At 41.3% G+C, this 18847-nt stretch overlaps 1 long non-coding RNA gene across 1 annotated transcript in view; it reads left to right on the top strand.

Annotated features, from left to right (window-relative positions):
• LOC134490501 (uncharacterized) overlaps positions 1–15169 on the top strand; it is a 44679-nt gene extending 29510 nt beyond the window's left edge. Inside the window, exons 2-3 of the long non-coding RNA XR_010067216.1 lie at positions 12929–13522; positions 14069–15169. This is a non-coding gene — a long non-coding RNA (uncharacterized LOC134490501). The remainder of the gene's footprint in view (positions 1–12928; positions 13523–14068) is intronic.
• The last annotated feature ends 3678 nt before the right edge of the window (positions 15170–18847 follow it).

The following is an 18847-nucleotide window of genomic DNA, read 5'->3' as shown; positions in this document are numbered from 1 at the left end:
ACTCCCAAAGGACAAGTGAAAGCAGGTTTCTTGGCTTTCTAACAACGCTTATTTTAGACATTAACCCTTTGCTGGCTCCAGTCCTGCTGGAGGAACAGATTCCTTTGCTTTTCCTTTTTTATTCCCCCGCCCCTCCCCTACAACATCATGCTCCTTTCTGGCCCTCACAGGAGGTACAGGCCCTAACCTCCCTCTCGCACAGGCTCCGTTTCTCCATCCAGCCACATTGCTGGAGGTTGAAACCCTTGCTATCCTAGGGAAATACTGAGAGTTGGTTCAAGCTAGACCCACCCAAAAGAAACTCGGGGTGGGGGAAGTTTGAAGGAAAATAGAGGCCGGAGAAGCTTGGAGAGCACATCGTATGCTTCATGGGTGACTAAATATCTCTAGGCCAAAATGAAAAGCTCATATGGCTTGGCCCCAGATGTCAGTGTGGAGATGTCAGACCAGTCCTATTTCAGCTCATTTTCCCACTCCTGGGGGAGTCGCAAACTCCTGAGAGAATTCTAGATGGCTGGATAGACTTGAATGGCCCAACCGCATGGGTCGAGTCACTCATGTGGATCTTTCCCATAGGATCAGCCATCTTCTGGGAAGGAGTCTGATGTAATGGGAAGAATTACCTCCGTCTTCCTCAGCCTAGTGTCCTGCAAATGTGTGAGAACTCCCACTGACCAGGTGAGCTTATATTTCTGGAGTTGGAGGGCACCAGCTTCGGGAAAGCTAAGCTACACGGTTTATCCTTCTTCCATTCTCGTACAAGCAGCTGCCACTCAGAAACTGAGAATAGGCTGCTCTGTCATTTGCTGGGACCTGCAGATCAAGTTGTTTGCAACTAAAATCATGGCAGGGGTCAATAAAAATATTGGCCTGTCTTCCCCATGAATCTGCCAGAGACGTAGGAGTGATGGTAGGAATTTTCCCCCGAAAGACATTATCTTTGGAGCCTTCTGCTCTTGTGATACCCTGTTTAAATCCTCAGATCCATCTGGTGCTGTCCTCAGTGCAGATACCACATTAAGTCTGTTTCATTTACTCAGGACTTTACTTGCTTCTACTGTGTGGTGGCAAACTGGTGTTTATTTTAAAGTGATTCTGTTCCACTGCTTTTTGAAGCCCCATTTCTTATTCTTATTCTGCTGTTTTATGCTTGTGTTGTTTATCTGGTGTTCAGAATGTGAACAAGTGATTTAGGTTGTAATCCCCTGCACATTTACCTAGGTGCAAATCTCCACTAAACTCAGTGGTACTTCTTTTTCTATAGGTTTCTGTATTTTCTATATGTTGCTGTGTATTTTTAAAATAAAATTTAAGATAGCACAGTCAAGGCCACTCTGGTACGGAGGAAGCATCAAAGGATTATGGAGCCCTCTCTAACCATCTGCTTGGATTCAGATTAGCCTTATGCACAAGGTTTTCTTTCTTTAAAATGGCACGCATTTTTTTCCTGAAAATACATTCCTAAAAATCCATAGTTTAGATGGACAGTTAGACTTGGCACATACAAATCAGAGCAGAAGGCAAGCCATAGTCCACATTCATATATGTGTGTGCACATGTGTGTGTGTGTAGACACGAGTGTATAGTAAAATATCTGTCATATGCGTATACATATATATGTGTGTGTGAGTACCCACACACAAACATACCCATACACCCCCATACACACAAATGCATGTATACTAAAAGTATCACTTCACCCAAACTTTGTGGATGCATTCCAACAAAATCAGAAGCTGGAAGTGAAGAAATTTTCAATTTTTGGCTTAACTAATTAACTCTTTAAAAGCCCCTCCTCGCAGGTCTTGTCTTGGTTCAACAATTGGTTTGAAAGATTCATAAGATAAAATAAAAGGAAAGAATGAGAAATCTATATTAGGTATCCTCATATGGAGGGGGGCAAGGCTTGTTCAGGCTTCTCAGCCATCCTTAAGCTGGGATCCTTCAGATGTATGGGGACTGCGACTCATTCCATCTAGTGTAAAGAATGCTCTTGTGTTGCTCAGAGCCTACCAGATGAAGAAACAATATAGCTGTTGATTGTATGTTATATGAAATAGGATGGCAATGGGATGTTATGTCTCATGTAGGCAAGTATGTCTGTCATAAGAGGTTAGAAAAACAAGGGAATTGCAAGCCAGGACAAAGTACTGTACCTGTTCAGTGAAGTTGGTTACTTGCGTTCGAAGTTCCTAATGTTTTTCATGAGCAATAGCATGGTTGGGCCTTCTACAGAGAACTGGATGCCCGGGTGTCCAAATGACAAATGGGGGGAATAGGTGGCAAAATGCCAAATTGAGTTGAAAGTAAGCTAGTGCAAAGAGATGCCCGTTAGCCCCTCTAGCATTCATATTAATGGAATCTGAGCTGGCACGGACCGATCAGGAGAGAGATCTTGACGTCATGGCGGACAGCTCAATGAAAATGTCAAACACAGGGTGCAACTGCGATCAGTAAGACAAATTCCATGCTTGGCATCTTAGGATAGGATGAAAATAGAACAGCCAATAGAGTAATGCCTTTTATATACATCTATGGTGAGACTTGGAGCCTGTGTGCAGTTTTAGTCACCACATCTGAAAAGGGATACTACACAGCTGGAAAAGGTGCAAGAAAGGACAGCTAAAGCGAGAACCAGAGAAGCTTCCCTACAAGGAAAGACTATTGGGTCTGGGGCTTTTTACCCTGGAGCAAAGGTGGGTCAGAGGAGTTGTTATAGAGGTACTTGAAATCATTCATAGCATGGAACCTGTGGATAAAGTTTTTTCTCCTGTCTCACCCTTGGGCTTACTCACTAAAACTAGATCCAGGGAGATGTAGGATCAGTAAAACTGTATTTCTTTACAAAACACAAAGCTGACCTGGAATTTTCTCCCATCAGGCCATTAAGGAGGTTGGACAAATTCCTGGAGGATCAGGCAATCAATAGCTATTAGTTGGTTGGCTCTTTACTACTTCCAGCATCACAGACAACATACATTAAGTCTCAGCTGCCAGGAAGCAAAAGCTGAAGAATGTTGTCGCCTGGATATTTCTGAGCTTCCTGAATGTATCTGATTGGCCACTATGGGACACAGACAGTTGGACAGTTGGACATCCAGCAAGACTCTTCTTATGTTCAGTGTTGCCAACTCACTGGGTGGTTTAGGGACAACATGTACTTGCAATTCAGCTTCCAAGTAACTCTTACTTATTGCTGGATCATGCTAAGGTTGGAAGAAGACCACGAAACCTTATTACTTTCATTAGTTCTGATAGCTAATAGACTGGCTGGGTGCTTTGTGGGATTACACCAGAGAGGAGGGACTATTCTTTGGTAAATAGGGCTAGCTGAAGTATATGGAGTGTATTAATAAACTAGTAGATGATATAGCCATGTCTATAGTCCAGCCAAACTGGATGTGCTTAAATCCAGAGTGAATTAAGAAGGCTTGGCTGGGTTGTTTCTGTCAATGTCTGCTGTCAACATAAAGGAGCTTAGGTGGTAGTTGAAAGGCTCTTTGGCCCAAAGATGGGATCAGAAGAAAGGAAAGAGAGAGTGGTGGGAGAGAAGAGAAACAGGCAATTCCATTGCCCCTGGTGCTCCTCTTTTCCAGCTAAGGGCAGTCACTCCATCACATTTATTAAACTGCTTCTCCCAGCTGGTTGCTACAAGGGAACCAAAGCCTTTTAAGAATGGATACCTGAATTTGCTTTTTCCCTCCCCACTTTTATCTTGGGATTGATCCTAATTTGGACAATTAGGTGGGAGGAACGCATCTTAGATTTGCAGGTGATATAACTACATGCACAAGAATAGACAGGGGCATACATACAAGCTGAGTATGTATCAACAATGCAACATGACTGCCGGAAAAGCAGATGTAATTTTAGGCTGCAATTGGTATAAGGAAGATTCAGAGAATTCTAAACTGGTTTAAAGATGGGCAGTGAATATAATCATGGGATTGGCAACTAAATCCTAGGAGGAGAGATTGAGAGAACTAGGTAAATTTAGCCAGTGGGGATTATGATGGCAGTCCTCAAGAACCTCAAAGGGGCTGTACAAAAGAACGCACGGGATGGTTCTCGTATCACCTCAGAGTGCAGGGTGTGGAATAATGATCTCAGGTAACAGGAAGGCAGGCTCCAGGGGAAAGTTCCAAAGCTGCTGCTTCAGCTGGTAGGAGCACCTTGACCACAGAGCCAATCACCCAGGGAGAAGGGCTTCTCTTCCCTGGAGGAGATCTTACAGAGGCTAGAAAGACATTTGTTGGGGATGCATTCATCTGAACAGAGGTTGGACTCAGTGGGACGGTTAAGATGTCCTGTTTGATGCCCTGTAACCCCTCCCCATATGCATTTGGACAGTTCTCTTTTTAAACACTGAGACGATCCACATCCTTAAGCACTTTGGTCTTTGGACAGTTTATTGGTAGCTTGATGTTTACAAAAAAGTGCCGCTCCATAATGGCTTCCAGTAAAAGTTGGAAGAGTTTGTCTGGTATGCTCTGAATCATGCAGGTACAGCACACTCTCCTTGAATGGTCCCTTCTCCTTGGTCTCTGAATCCCCCCTGCACATAAATAACAGTGAGATAATCACAACAGGCCCAAGCAAATTAGACAAGTTGCTATTTGAATGCCTGGCTCCTGCATGGGTTTTTCAGCTACATGGAAAATCTGCCTAATGTATGAGACAGTGGAGACCCTAAAAATAAGCTGATTTTTTTTCCTTAAACAACAAAGCAAAGTTAAAAAGCAAAATATAACTTGAACTTTCTAGCTTTACCACATTTGGGAAGTAGTGCAGTAGAGCTATGAAAATGTAAATTTTGAAACTGTTTTAGAGAAATGAGATACTTGTTTGTTCTAAAATATTTTTGAACAAAAATATCCTTTCCCTTTAACAAGTCTACCATTTTACTACTTCTTAGTAGAAATTCTTGGATGATGATAACCTTTCAGTTTCTAAAATCATCTATTGGTATTGGTTGGTCCTGTAATCAAATGTATTAGGGCTTTTTCCCCCTCCTACTAAAATATTTTAGAGCTAAAGTTCCAAAGCTATCAAATAAAATATTTCCAAACAACTTTCACTAAAAAAATAAACAAAAACACTTACATATATATGTACTGAAATACAACATTTCATGATGGAAAATGCTGAACAGCATCTGTAACATTGAAACCCAGATGGTTCATCAAAAGCACATACTATAAAATCATGTTTCCCTTCCCTTCTATTTTCATATTTCTGTTTTCTGTATTAAAGGTTTTCCTCTATACCAAGGAGATCCAAAAACAGTACTTTTTAAGCCATGCAAAAAAAGAAAATTTAGACCTTATTTTTTTAAAAAATGGACAAGTGGATTGTGATTAACTCACTTCACTGGTCTTAATAGGTCATATGTAAACATGACTAAGTTTGGATCCAACAAAGTAACTAAAATGTTAATTTATGGAGGAAGACAAAAAAATTGAAAATTCATGACGAAATGTAAAAAGTGTTGGCCAATTTGGGAGGACGCTACTTGAATAATGAGAATTTCATTCTTGTCTTCAATTACTGGATTTCTTGTGGCAGCCTTTCTAGCACTGGTGCCAGCATGTCCTTTTAAACATGAATCCTCATTGATCCAATCATAGGCCCACAATCTTTGTTATTTCTATATTAATCACTATAATTTATAGAAACTCTGCTATATATGGCACAGTTATGTAGGAAAATATATAAGAATGAAGTCAGTTGACATTCTTTTTGGTTTACAGCATGGAAACTACCATTTTAGAATGAATGTTTAGTGAATCAGGTCACTGCAAGAATGACAAGATTAGACATTAATATGGGGAATCTGTATATATAGCAGTATTTATTAATGCTTATCTTTGAACTAGCATGTGGGAAGATGGAGTTATGGAAGAAGTCCATGCCTGTATTCTGAAGTCTCATATGCGGTAGCATATGAAATCTTGTGCTGGGCCTGAGCTTAGCAACCTAGATGTGGATCATATCAGTAAAGCAGGTGTGTGGAATGGAAATGACATGATGGGTTTTACTTTAAAACTCTAATATCCAAATCAAACCAAACATCTGGTCTTCTGGCAACTGACTAGGCCAACTGGCAACTCATTGCTCCATTGCTTAATATGAAATAAATAACCCTCCTTCTCCCCCCCACCCCAATATATATCAGCAGAGGGATTGGGCATTAGGCCATTCCCCTTTCACAATGCATCTTATGCAACTCTCTGGTGTCTCCGTAAGGCGTGGTGAATGCAGACTAGAGATCAGCCGTGAAGTTATGCTCTTACTGGAATGAATGCTGACTTGCTGTTTCCTTTGAGATAATTTTGAACAGAATGATCAGCTTGATCATGTTTTTTAAGGGTAAATGTGAGACAAGGCTCTATTCATGAAAGGCAGTTCGTTCTTCCACAGGATAACTACCATAACTGATATAGGAATGTCTGCCTTTCCAGGACCCCTCAGAAGTCTGAGCAGGAGGAATGTATTCTTTGCATACACGCATGCATGTTTGTGTGCACACACTTTTCTCCGATATTCAGACATCTGCTTTATAATTGGATCAGTCTGTTGCTGAGTGTAAATTGTTGGTTTACACTCATGGGTGCTAATTTTCTGTGGTAATTTGGAGATGCTCCAATGTAACACTGAGGAAAGAGGAGTTTTTTAAATACATAAATTCAAGGGTGGCCCAAGATGTTTTCTGCCTGAAGTGAAGAACAATGAGGTGTTCCCAGCTGGAATGCAGTTGCATATTCTTTCACTATTGGTGACCAAATGCTGTTTTCTGCTACATGTGAGTCAACAAATTAGCTTAGGAGTCACATAGCAACCCAGAACTCTGTCTCCCAACAGAGTTTAAAAGGAATAGAAAGCTGCCACTACTCTCATATAGCACCTGCTTTCTAAAGTAGCTGCTGCATTTTGCCTAAAGATTAGGCTGGCCCTTCCTGTACATAACTCCAAGATGCTGATAGATTTCTGTTACCAAGTACAAAATGTCAGTTAATAAGCAGTCCCCCAGTCTGTTGTCTGGGATGCTCCTGATGATGGAACTGTCCCTAAACTAATTTTACAAGATAAAAAGAAGTTTTGTGATGAAGCAGATAAAGAGTTGGACATGGATTTGGGTAGCCTGACCACAGCTGTAAAAGTTCCCCACAGTGGCTGTGGGGAATCTTGATTTCCATTGCTTATTGGTTGAAACAATCCATTTAACAGGATTGTTTGGAAGGTTAATGCACCACAATAATGTTATGTTTGCTCCGAGAGAGAGAGAGAGAAGGAGGGAGGGAGGGGGAGATGCCATATTCAAATAGATCTGGTATAAAATGAAGTGCATGCTGACTAAGTTCATGATTCTGGTGACTGGTTTGATATAGAATACTGACTGTAAAAAGTGGCAATGAAAAAATCCAGGGGTATCAGAGGTGATGGTGGTGGAGGTGAAAAACCTGTTTTACATCTTCGCCTGAAGTAGCTTTATTCTGAATTACAGCATTGGTTCACTTACTATTGTCTACTTGGGCTGTAGGTCTTCAAGAAAGCAGAAAACCCAACTACCTTGCATCAGAGATAGGGAACATATGACCCTTCAGACTTTGCTCAGTTACCATTCCCAGCATCCCTCACAATCATGCTGATTGAGGCTGCTATGAATGTATAAGTTAGCAACATCTGGAGAGCCATCCGTTTCTCCATCTTATATTAAATGGAGGTGTGGGAAACTGAATCGGAGTCCTTCTATCATTTCTCCAACTCTGCAGATGTGCTGAACTTCCAAAATTCCCAGCCAATAAAAGTAGAGGCTGCCAAGTTGGGGAATGGAATTCTACATAAGAAGTATCTATTTTGTTATTGAGATTCTGGTTTTGTTTTGTTTTTCAACACTGTAGTGCATGTATGGGGCAAATATCATCCCTTCTGGTTCACAGTGAAACTGCAAACTGTATATTAGCATGTGTACATATACACATAATCCCAACATTACATGTATGCTGCATTGTTGTGCCTTTTCAGAACAGATGGACTCGGAAGAAGATTAACTAAAATCAACTAAAAACACCCATTCTGGGCCAAGTTGACCAAACCTATCCTGTCATTGTGCCATCTAACTTATTCATGAAGCATGACACGATCCCCATCCTTTTCTCCTGAATCTTGATTACTGCTAGTATTCAATTTTTCTTCAGATTCATTTTAGGAGGGCTCTCTCAAGTGATTCTGGCTTCACTCGTTCATTATTATAACTTTTATTGGTGGGTGTGGTTTTAAAATCTGGTTGCATACCAAATGGCGGGACGAAGCCTACCAGCAGCAGGGAATACACTGTTGGGGGTGGGGGGAAGGAACAATGAAATCCCTTCACCCATGCAATTGGAGCTGGCAAATAGTTAATTTTTAAAAGAAGAACTGGCACTTTGCTCCAAATTCTCCTGGGAGGAAGGAATTTGCAGCAGGAAATTTATTTTTAAAAAAATTCTAATCACATCAAGACATTTGGGTGATTCTCCAAAAAGAGAAGCAAAAAGAGTTTGAGAATGTTTAAAGAAAAAAGACATAATACAACATTTTACATGATGTGCTAAGCCTGATTTATGGCTTGCTGTGAATGTACATGATAATGCCTGCTGACTCCTTTCTGGTTGACGCAGCTGGAAAGCTACCACTGCTAGATTGCTCAGTACTTGTGGTATCATCTGTCCAAGACTTTCACCTGTCTTAAGAGAATCAAACTTAAGAACCAAGTTAGCGAAGATGGATACTGGAGGCCAACTTCGTTTTAAGTCTTGAACGAACCAGTGGTAGTAGGTTTTGAACCATGTGGATCAGGAGGATAGGAGGTTTGCACTTAACCATAACCTTAATTTTTTCCCACCCTAAATCATTCCTCAATTTTCTTTTCCTTGGTGTGTTAGCTATCCTCAACCCAATCATAATCAGGATACACACTGGATGTATTCTTTTGTATTGACTTATTATTTGATTAATACTCTGCCTTTCTACTCTAGCAAATACTCATGATATTTTCATAGCTAAAGTTAGGAGACATGTAGGAGAGAGAACCCAACAATTACTTGCCAGTCCAACTTACTTAGATTCTTAAGTCTGGTGGAACTCTTACAATATCTCTGGGAGAGGAGAAAGCACATTGGGAGTTTATGTTTATAGAAAATGTGCACAGGGTAACTCAATCACTTGCTATAACTTAAATTAAAATCATTTCATCAAGGTGTGGAAGATCGTGCCCAGATGAGTGATACTCACCTATTCTGTTCTTCAAATAATAATTTGAAGAGCAGCTTCAAGTCTCTCTTGACTCCCTCTTCTTATGCTGAAACCAGATGCCTAACCCTCTGAACAATTTTTCCCCATCAAATTGTTCTATCCCAGAAAGTTGTTTATTTTTTAAAAAGCTGATATGCTGCTTTCCCCTTAAAAAATCTGTATAACAGATATAACAAAAGGGGGAAAAAAGACAATGCAGCCCAACTTAACATTAAAACATGAACACCACAGAAGCAGTGTAATCAAAATCTGGGAGTGTTAAAATCCACTTCACACCCATTACATAGAGATGGATCCTTCCTTCTTTTTAATGAATGGAACAGCTGTCAGTGTTAACTGTAGTTGAAATCTCTTGCTGCTCTGTCTTGAACATGGTGTTTCAGTGGGGAGGCCAGAACAGTAGCTTTTAAAAGAATCAGTCTCCCAGAGATAGTTCAGGCTATTTTTCCCCCTCCTGGGAAAAGCATGTCTTCCAATTTTTTAAAGTGTGGCTCAGCTGTTTGCCTTGCTGTGAATTTATGGGTGGGTTTTTTTAACGCACCTTCTTTTGCAACATTCTCAACAGTCATGAATCATATTATTGTTCTACTTCTACCCTGTTTTTTCCCCTCCAAGTAATTCAGAGCCATTTACAGATGGCTTCCTGGCAGCTTCCCATTAAGGAAACTTTAGACAGGTGTCCCGTTTAGCTTGTGAACCACCCATTAAAGAATGATACTCATCAAGGCAAATTAGTAGGGGAGAGCAAAGTTGTGGACAAGAAAGGATTGGTCCTGTATTAAAATTATTACATTTATTAAAATTAGGGCTGCAGCCTAGTTAAAGAAGTGTAATGGATTGGTGCCTATAAGTTTTAGGCTGCAGTTCTGATCTCTGGTTGCATCTCATGGTCTAAAGGAGTTGATCTTCTTGATCAGAGATAAAGCAGGAAGGTTTGCTCTCCAAGATCAGTACATCGTTAGAAGTTTCCATGATAGGATGACAGAAATCTCCATACCTTTGATTTCACAAATCTGTGACATCTACAGAGCTAAACTACAGTTCCTATCACTCCAGACCAGCCTTTCTCAACCTTCAGACCCTGGAGAAACCCTTGTAATATTTTTCAGGCCTCAAGGAACCCCTGCACATCCAGGCTCAAATATAGGCCAGAGGTTACAAAATTATTATATTTGTTTCATGTGTAGGCCTGTATATATGCATTAACAGTGTTCTTAAACTGAAAATAAAGAATGAAACTTACCTCTTTAATGTGAAGTTGCCCGAAGTTGAAATAATTTTTTAAATAAATCATGATCTCCCAGGGAACTCCTAGTGACCTCTTGCGGAACCCTAGGGCTCCACGGAACCCTGGCTGAGAAACCCTGATCCAGACAGTAGGGACAACAGCAAAAAATATTGGGAATTGTAATTCAACAGCTATTAGAATTAGTGGGAAAGACGGGACAGAGAAGTATGTAGTGAAGAAACCAAAGAGGGGAGGTTAAATAAATCTCAAGCCTTCCCCTTTCTGCCCCTGGTTTATCTGCCATAGATCCTTCCTTACTTATGTGGAAGTGGATTGCTCTGCTTGTTGATGGTACTGGTCATACAGTATTTGCAGTGAGGTAAAAACCCACATATGTGAGCCAGTAAAGGTATTTCTTGTCATTTAAAATAATACACACATGAATCACTTTAGAAGACCTCCTCCTCTCTATGTGAAAGTGAAGAGGGAATACTTTTTTTAAGATGGTGAAAACCATTTGGAATTCTTTATAAGTATTTGCATCAAAAATGTTTAAAGTGGTGTCTAATGAAGAGCAGACATTGATGTCTTAAATAGTCTTTAAATTAAACTGCACTCCAGAAGTTGAGAAGAAGTTTGTGGAACAGTTCTTATTAGACCTATCAGTGGCAGTTTAGCAAGCAGAATACTTGCTTCCCCCAAAAGCCCTCCCCAATTTCTCCCCCCATTGCTTTTTGCCGTGTTGAAGATCTGTGGTTTCAGTGGCTCCCTCGGGGGCCCTCTGGAAGTCGGAGGATCACAAGTTGCCTATCAGCTGAGGATTGTCCTGCTCTGGCCTTTCCAGCAACATCTTTCCTGGAAGGAGTTCTTAGATAGTCTCTCCATCTATTAGCAAAGCGTCTAGTATCCTTTCATGCTTTTTGCTGAGCAATGGTCACACAGCTTCTGAGTAGGCTGACATCAGCCTTGTGTATCTAATATAAAGCAAGTATGTGGAAGATAGAGAGCAATCCGTATGGTAGCATTGAACCGAATATGTAGCCCCGTTGGCTATGAGCAAAGATGTTTTAGAGGAATGGAGAGCTTAGAGGTCTAAAATATTTAGGAAGATAAGGCACTTGTATTTCCTTCCTTCTCTTCCTCCTCCTCCTCCTCTTTTTTTTTTTTTTTTGGACAAGCAACAGGAGCAACCAGACCATGTTCCCTTCCTCAAATGGCCTTGTCATGAAGCTAGAAACTACCTTCTCATGGCAGGGTCACTTTTGAGACAGTCTGAATAGCTCCTCTACCTATCACTGAAGTCACTCCCACTTGTTAAAAGGGGAGGGAGGCAGTCATTGTTACCATGGAGAGGACCTTCCCTCCCTAATTTTCTGAAGCATTCTAGTCCCCACCCTTTTCAGTTGAGTCCTGACTTGGCTGAGGGGGTGGGGGGAATGAATCCCTGAAATAAACAGAGCAAAGCAACTCCACCAAGTTGATAGTCCTTCCATGTTTCCTTCCCAGTCATGGCATTACTGAATGCCTAATTTCCATATCCCACAGACAGAACTACCACTAGTGTGGGGGGGGGGATCACATGGGTAAGTGCTACTATATGTCTTATAGTGAAATGGAAGAATTAGATATAACGTATTATTCTTTCGCAGCAAGGTTTGAATGCTCAGCGTGTCTTCCCCAATCAAGCCAGACTCATGTCATTCCTGGCCAGTGTGGCCAATAATTGCAGGGCAGCAGGTTTCAGAAAGCCGGTTTAGCAGCACTAGTCTGAGCCCAAAGGATGTTAAATTGGTTTCAATTGCTCAAGAGCAATTGACGATCAATCTCCTGAGAGCTTCTGTGTGCTGCAGAATATAGCAGTCTCTGATATTATCTGTGGTTGTTTGCTCACTCAAAGAACAAAAATGACACGTGTGGATTTCTATTGGTGGGATCTGAAAGGCCAAAATAAAAACATCTCTAAGCTTGCCAGCTTTCGCCACGTTGCAGCTGATTGCTAAAAACTGATAGAGGGGCGGTTAAAACAACAACAGAAAAGGAGGGGGCTCTGTTAATTTTGTCAAGCGTACAATCTGTACCAAAGCAGAATTCACCTCTCTTGGTCCTAGGGGCACAACAGAAGACAATGTGAGACAGCAAGAAAAATGAGGGACTTTCAGGGGCAGCTGTGTTTTACTAACCCAGTCATAATGCCCCTAAAAATCCTTATTGTTCCTTGCAATGTTCAACTATGCTCTCCTGTCAAGAAAGACTTTCAAGGTGAGTTTCCATTGGGGGAAAATCAGTTTCCATCAGATGGTGTAAAGATACTCAGCTGTGGTCAAAGAAGAGTTGCAACCTCTCCCCATCCTTAATAGCACAGAACAGATGTTGAGTTTTGATTTTCTGTTTTGTTGTTCTTGACAGGAACTTCCTCCTCTGCAATAAACTTGTATTGAACAGACAGATACAATATTTATTAAAGAGTGTCACAAGTTTTTTGCTGCGCTGAATGTAAATACACATGCATACCGATCGTGCTGTTCCCATTTGCAGTAAGCAATGCTATGCAAAGTGCAGAAAAGAAGAGACAGTAAACAAAAGAAATGAAGGACATGCAATAAGGAAAAAGAAGGAAGAAATATCTCAACATCAGGTTTATACCAACATTATAGATATATTGTAGATACAGGCCACATCTCTTAGACAACTTCACTGGGTTTGCCCAAACTTTGGCAGATCTCTTAAGAGTACATAGTGAAGCTCTGAAGGCTTTATACTATAGACCCGTAAGTTTGCCAGGCGCCCTGCTAAACAAATGTCTTTTCCATGCACGTGGGATTTTGTGCACACACAGTGTTCCCCAGAAGAGGTCAGTCAGTGTCAGAGACAGCCCCACAGAGTCCTTTGACCTGATTCCATCAAATCCAATGTACACGCCAGAAGGCCTTTTCTGCCGGAGAGCTACTGTACAACAGTTTATATCTCAGCTGGTTTCATTTTTATGAGCTCGAAGCTGAGGTATGTTCCTCTGAGCAAGGTTGTGCAAATATTCTCTGCCAAGACTATTAAGACCGTGCCAAGAAAAGCTGCATTTCTCTCTCTCTCTGTGTGTCTGTTTGTTAGGAAAAGACTGAACAATTTTGCATATGAACTTCTGATTTTAAAAAAAAACAATTATTTTTGCTTGCTAGCTAGCTCTTGGCTTCTGCTAGTCTTGAGGCAGGACAACATGAAGTACTCAGGTCTTTCTCCTGACCACTAAGAATCCATGCTCAGCTTCATCTCACATCACTGTGCACATATTTTCATACAGCCTTGCTGTTGAAAGTGCTTAAAACCTGGTTGATAAAATTCTAAATGCTGCATCCATTCTTGCATTTTCCTGATGAATAGTACTACAACACAAAAGATGTTTCTTAGGAAGTGTTGGGAGCATCCAAGATCTATTTCTAAATTCCTTTAGTCTGCAAAGGGATAACAACATCTGCTTGATGATCTGACTCTTCCTTTCCTAGATTTCTTCTGGCAGCTAATCTAAGTTATCCTTTTTTTGTTGGTCCACAGGGCTCTACTTCCAAGAAGCATTACTTGATTGATGACTATACAGAACATCACAACTTGTACCCATGCTGCAAAGTTTCAGCTGCACAGGGCAATCTTTTATACTAAATTCCCCAACTGTTTTCCAAACTTGAGGTTAATCCCAGGAAGGGAATGTCTACATGAGTGTCATGAGTGTCAATCTGGTACAGGGACGGGAACCTGTCACTCTTCTAGATTTTGCAGAGTTACTGTTCCTTTCATCCCAAACAGCACAGCCATGGAGAGAAGGGCCAGGAGTTGTAATTCAAGAAGTTCTGGAATGCTCTCCTGTCAAGAAATTCCCCACTCCTGCTCCAGGGCTTTTTTGATTTTGGTTCATTGGCTGACTCTTAGCTAAGGTTGTGGCTTTCCTATTGCTATTCTTACCAGAGATGGATGAAGTTGGAAGATTTGACACCTTAGATTAGCTGAAAGCAGTCTTCTTCAACCTGAAGCCCCCTAGATGAGATGAACTGTAGCCTACATCACCCCTGACTGGCAATTGGAAATGGTGGGAGTTATAGTCCAACACATTTGAAAGGCCTCAACTGGGGCAGGGTGGTCTGCAGAAATGAGATCAACCTGAAGAGCTTTACATAAGCTGGTCTCCGTCACAATATGAATGGATGTAACAAACAGGTAAGCAGAAAAGCAGCTGGCTAGCTGTTGGCTAAGGAAAGGATGCCCGAAGGACCACTTTACCTCCTCATGCCCCCCTAGCCAATTGGTTAGGTTATTCTTGTGTGGCTCTAGAAGCTGGATCAATCACCTAGTTTAAGGAAGGACATATTGGTGCAACTAATATTTTTATCAGCTAAGGGTACATGCACAGAATTCTACTTTACCTAATTATATCAAGACAATTGCTGTTGGCTATTATAACGTGCCAAAAGCTTTACTGTATGTCAAATGTTTTCAAAATAAACACAACTTAAAATAAATGCTTGGGATTTCTTAGTTCATTGTATTTGTACTCTACTACTGTCCTCCAGGAGACTCAGTAAAGCAGATATGAGATCATTTCATTTTGTCCCTGTGAAGCAGGCTATTTTTTGAGCAGAAGGATCATCCAGTGAGAATTATGGCTAATATTTGTAGCTCAGGGTTGAACTGTGGAGTCCTTGGTGCTCTCTGAGCCTTGTTTTCATGCAGACGTTTCATTGCCAGACTAGGCAACATCTTCAGTGCGAACAGGGAGAGGGCCTTGCTCTCAGTTTATATACTGTATATAAACTGTACTGTACTGTATATAAACTGAGAGCAAGGCCCACTCCCTCTTTGCACTGAAGATGTTTTCTAGTCTGGCAATGGAACGTCTGCAAGAAAACAACAAGGCTCAGAGAGCACCAAGGACTCCACAGTTACAGCTAAACCAAGATATGAATCCAGGCTTCCCAGGTGAAATCTAGCATCCTATATAGATAGGTTGTTTTTTTTCAGGATTTCTTCTCACTAGATCTAGTGGGGTGGGAATAGAGAGAGGAAAAGATATTTGATGTTAATGAGAGATGCTTATTCTCTGGGCAATGTCTAGTCCTCTGAAAAGGTCTGATGCAGATGAAATCTTGCTTCCAAACCACAGTGTACCATTCAGTCTTGGATTTTATTTATTAATTACTTTCTACTTGGATAAATATTAAGTATTAAGTGACATGACAGGGAGAGTAATCAGACCTAACCCCAGTGATGTCTTCAGGTAATCAAACTCTTTGTAAGCAAAGGTGAAAGCGTTGAGGAATTTTTTTATTTTAGGGGGGACTCCACTGAGCAGGGTATGACTAGGTTGCTAAAAAGAAAAAGTGGATGGAGAGGGGCCTGTCATCCTGCTGCTAATATTCAGACACACCCCAAGAGATGGAATTGCAATAAATTCATGGTAGACTGAAGAAAGCCATTGATGCAATGCATAATTAAGTTATTTTTTTTAAAGGGGGCTTCTTATACCACATATATGTATATAAAGTTTTATACAGCTGTTTCAGTAAATGATGACTGTATTTCATTGTAATCCATACATAATCTAAAACTGTAATCAATTTATCCATCACAAATAACATCAGATTTTCAAGCTACTGAGTAACTGGGTGTATAAACTAATCTTTCCAGGGTGGAAGAACTAACATGCCATAAAATGTGGTAATGTCTGATGTCCTTTTGCCCTTCTGGGAGTGATGGGAGTTGTAGTCCAACATTCCTGAAGTGCATCTGGTTGGGGAAGGCTGGTTTAGAGGTTTTAAAGAGTGAAGTCACAAATGAGGATAAGGTCCTGGTCAATACCTGTAAAGAAAGAAAAGTCTCTCTTGAGTCAACTTCATTTCCTGAGAATGTCCATGTAGTTTTCTTGGCACTAATATGGAAATAGTTTGTGGTGCCTTCTTCTGGGATTTATTTAATTTTTTAATTCCAGTCAAGTCAATGGCCCTAAATGTCCTGCTGGTCTCTTATCCTAACACATTAGCTTTTTGAGATCAGCCCTGATTGGTTAGGTTTTAAGGTAAAGAGGTACAGGTACAGTAAAGGTACAGGTAAAGAGAGTAAAGGTTAAAAGGTACAGGTGAAGAAAGCCTCCTTGTTTATAGGCAGTCTGCTTCTAAATATGGCTCTGGGGTGAAGGGGTGGTGGCTCTGGTTGATCCAACAACTTGTTTCCAAATGTCTGGTTGACCATAAGCCTACTTGAGAACTTGCACCAGACATTTGGTGGAACCAGAGATTTAGAAACAAGTTGTTGGATTTGATGGGCTTTCCAAATGAGCTCTGTCCCAAGACAATTACAGTCAGAATTTTGCCAAGGAGGGAATGGACAGTGAATTAAAGTCAAGTGGGAGCCGTAAAGAGAGAGTGGAGAGAAACATCTCAAAAATGTCTATTTGCGCATTTAGTTTATAGTCTAACCTTTGTCCACCAGAAAACCTCTTAAGTTTCATAGTTACTGTCCATGCAGACGTGTATAAGTTTGCAAACCTTGAATGCTGGTAGAGCAAACAGTCCTCAAGCCAGTGTTTCCTTCTTTATTCTGTGCAGCTTAGGATCTATGGCATCTTGCAATTACTCAGAGTTGTTCTGGAGTCGGGCAGCACCAAAACCTAAATCTGCATCTTCAAATTTTGGGGTGCCACTCCCACCCCTACCACAGAGAACACATTGTCTCTTTAGCAAATTTCCTCACTAGAATTTTCCCCACCTACCGTCTGGAAATGTCTCCTAATGGTACAGAGGTGAGAAGGAAGGGTCAGTCTGTTTTGCTTGGCAGAGTCTGTGGATGTGATTAGCTTTATCTCTGTTTGAGTTGTGTTGAACACAGAGGAGGGAGCATTACCTCACTGTGCATCAGGCCGCAGACCAGAAAGCCATTCCTCTCACGTATTTTTAGTCTTCCAAACAGGAAAAGGCCTGCAGTGGCTATGGATGTTTGGTGATGCTTTCCTTTCTGCCCTTTGCTTTCTCTTTGCAGTATCATATTTATCCTCTTGTTGCAAGGCACCGTAAGCCAATGGTGACCCTTTGTCTGGAAAAGGAAATGATCGTTTGTTGTTCCTTACGTGGGAATAATGTTCTTCAGCTTCCTTTGGATCATAAATCATGGGTGGCTGTTAACACAAGGAGGAACGCTGGTGGCTTCGCCTCTAAATCTAGACAGTGTGTTGCTCTTGGAAACCAGGATTATCTCTGGTGTCAATTGCAAAGAAGAAAAGACTTATTTTTCCCCACACCTGGATGTTTAAGTGCTTTTTTGGGGAGGGGATTGTCTTTTGCTGAACAGATTTTTTTTCCAATACATTAAATGAGTTGTTGTTTCTTTGCTGTACATTTTTCTTTATCTGGCCCACTTAGTTCAGTTGCATAACTGAGAGGTCAGAAGTCTCCAACTTTGGGGGGCTGATGGTCCACTTGGAATACTGAGGGTGTATTTTGGGCTGTCCCACAAAATGGCTCCTGTGGAGGGGCTGGCCAGACCCCAAACATCCACTTATCAGGCAGTAAAGTGAGAAAACCTTTTGCTTCACCAGCATCTAGACTCCTGAGGTGCTCTTTGCCGTGTCAACTTACTGTACTTCATTTAGATTTTCTGGACAAGTGGGCTTCTCCTACACATCCCTGGGTTGCACTATTTTTATAGTACGCTCCTCCACCATTTCTTTATTAACACCCCCACTCTCCAAATCAATAGGGGCAGGGCACTTGCTGGATATCAAGGCCCCTGGTATCTACCTTCTCACACTGGGGGACAAGGCTGCCTCTAGGCATGAGACTTCTGTGTATCTGCAAGCCTTCCTCTCCAAGATTCAAGATCGTTCTGGTTCCGCACCCCAGTTGCTCTGTATTAAGCAAAGCTCTGGAGGCAGATCCTTTATACAACTAGACACTTCACACTGAACACATAGCGAATTCTGGGCAATACAACCAAGTCTGAATGGGGTTGTGATCAGAGGCTGGGTTGAGCCACACATTACTGCAGGCCTGGAAGAGGCTTATTCATGGGCTAGCCTTCCATGTGATGGCTGTGTGAATAGGATATTGCTTCCTTTTCATACAAAAACTAAGTGACTGGGTTCTCCCATCTTACTAACCTGTGGTTTGCTTTTGTCATGGTTGATGGAAGAAGCTATGGAGGCCTGCTCAGCACATCACACTAAGCCATAAAGCATGGCTCTTAATCCGCAACCACTTCATTCATACAATATGTAATCCCAAGCGAAGTGCCAAAGGCATGATGGGGGAATCTCAGTTCTGTTGGGAATAAAAGAAGGAGATCCGGCAG

This window comes from Candoia aspera, chromosome 2 (genome assembly GCF_035149785.1).
Source record: "Candoia aspera isolate rCanAsp1 chromosome 2, rCanAsp1.hap2, whole genome shotgun sequence".
NCBI lineage: Eukaryota > Metazoa > Chordata > Lepidosauria > Squamata > Boidae > Candoia > Candoia aspera.
This window is presented reverse-complemented; position numbering and strand designations above follow the sequence as displayed.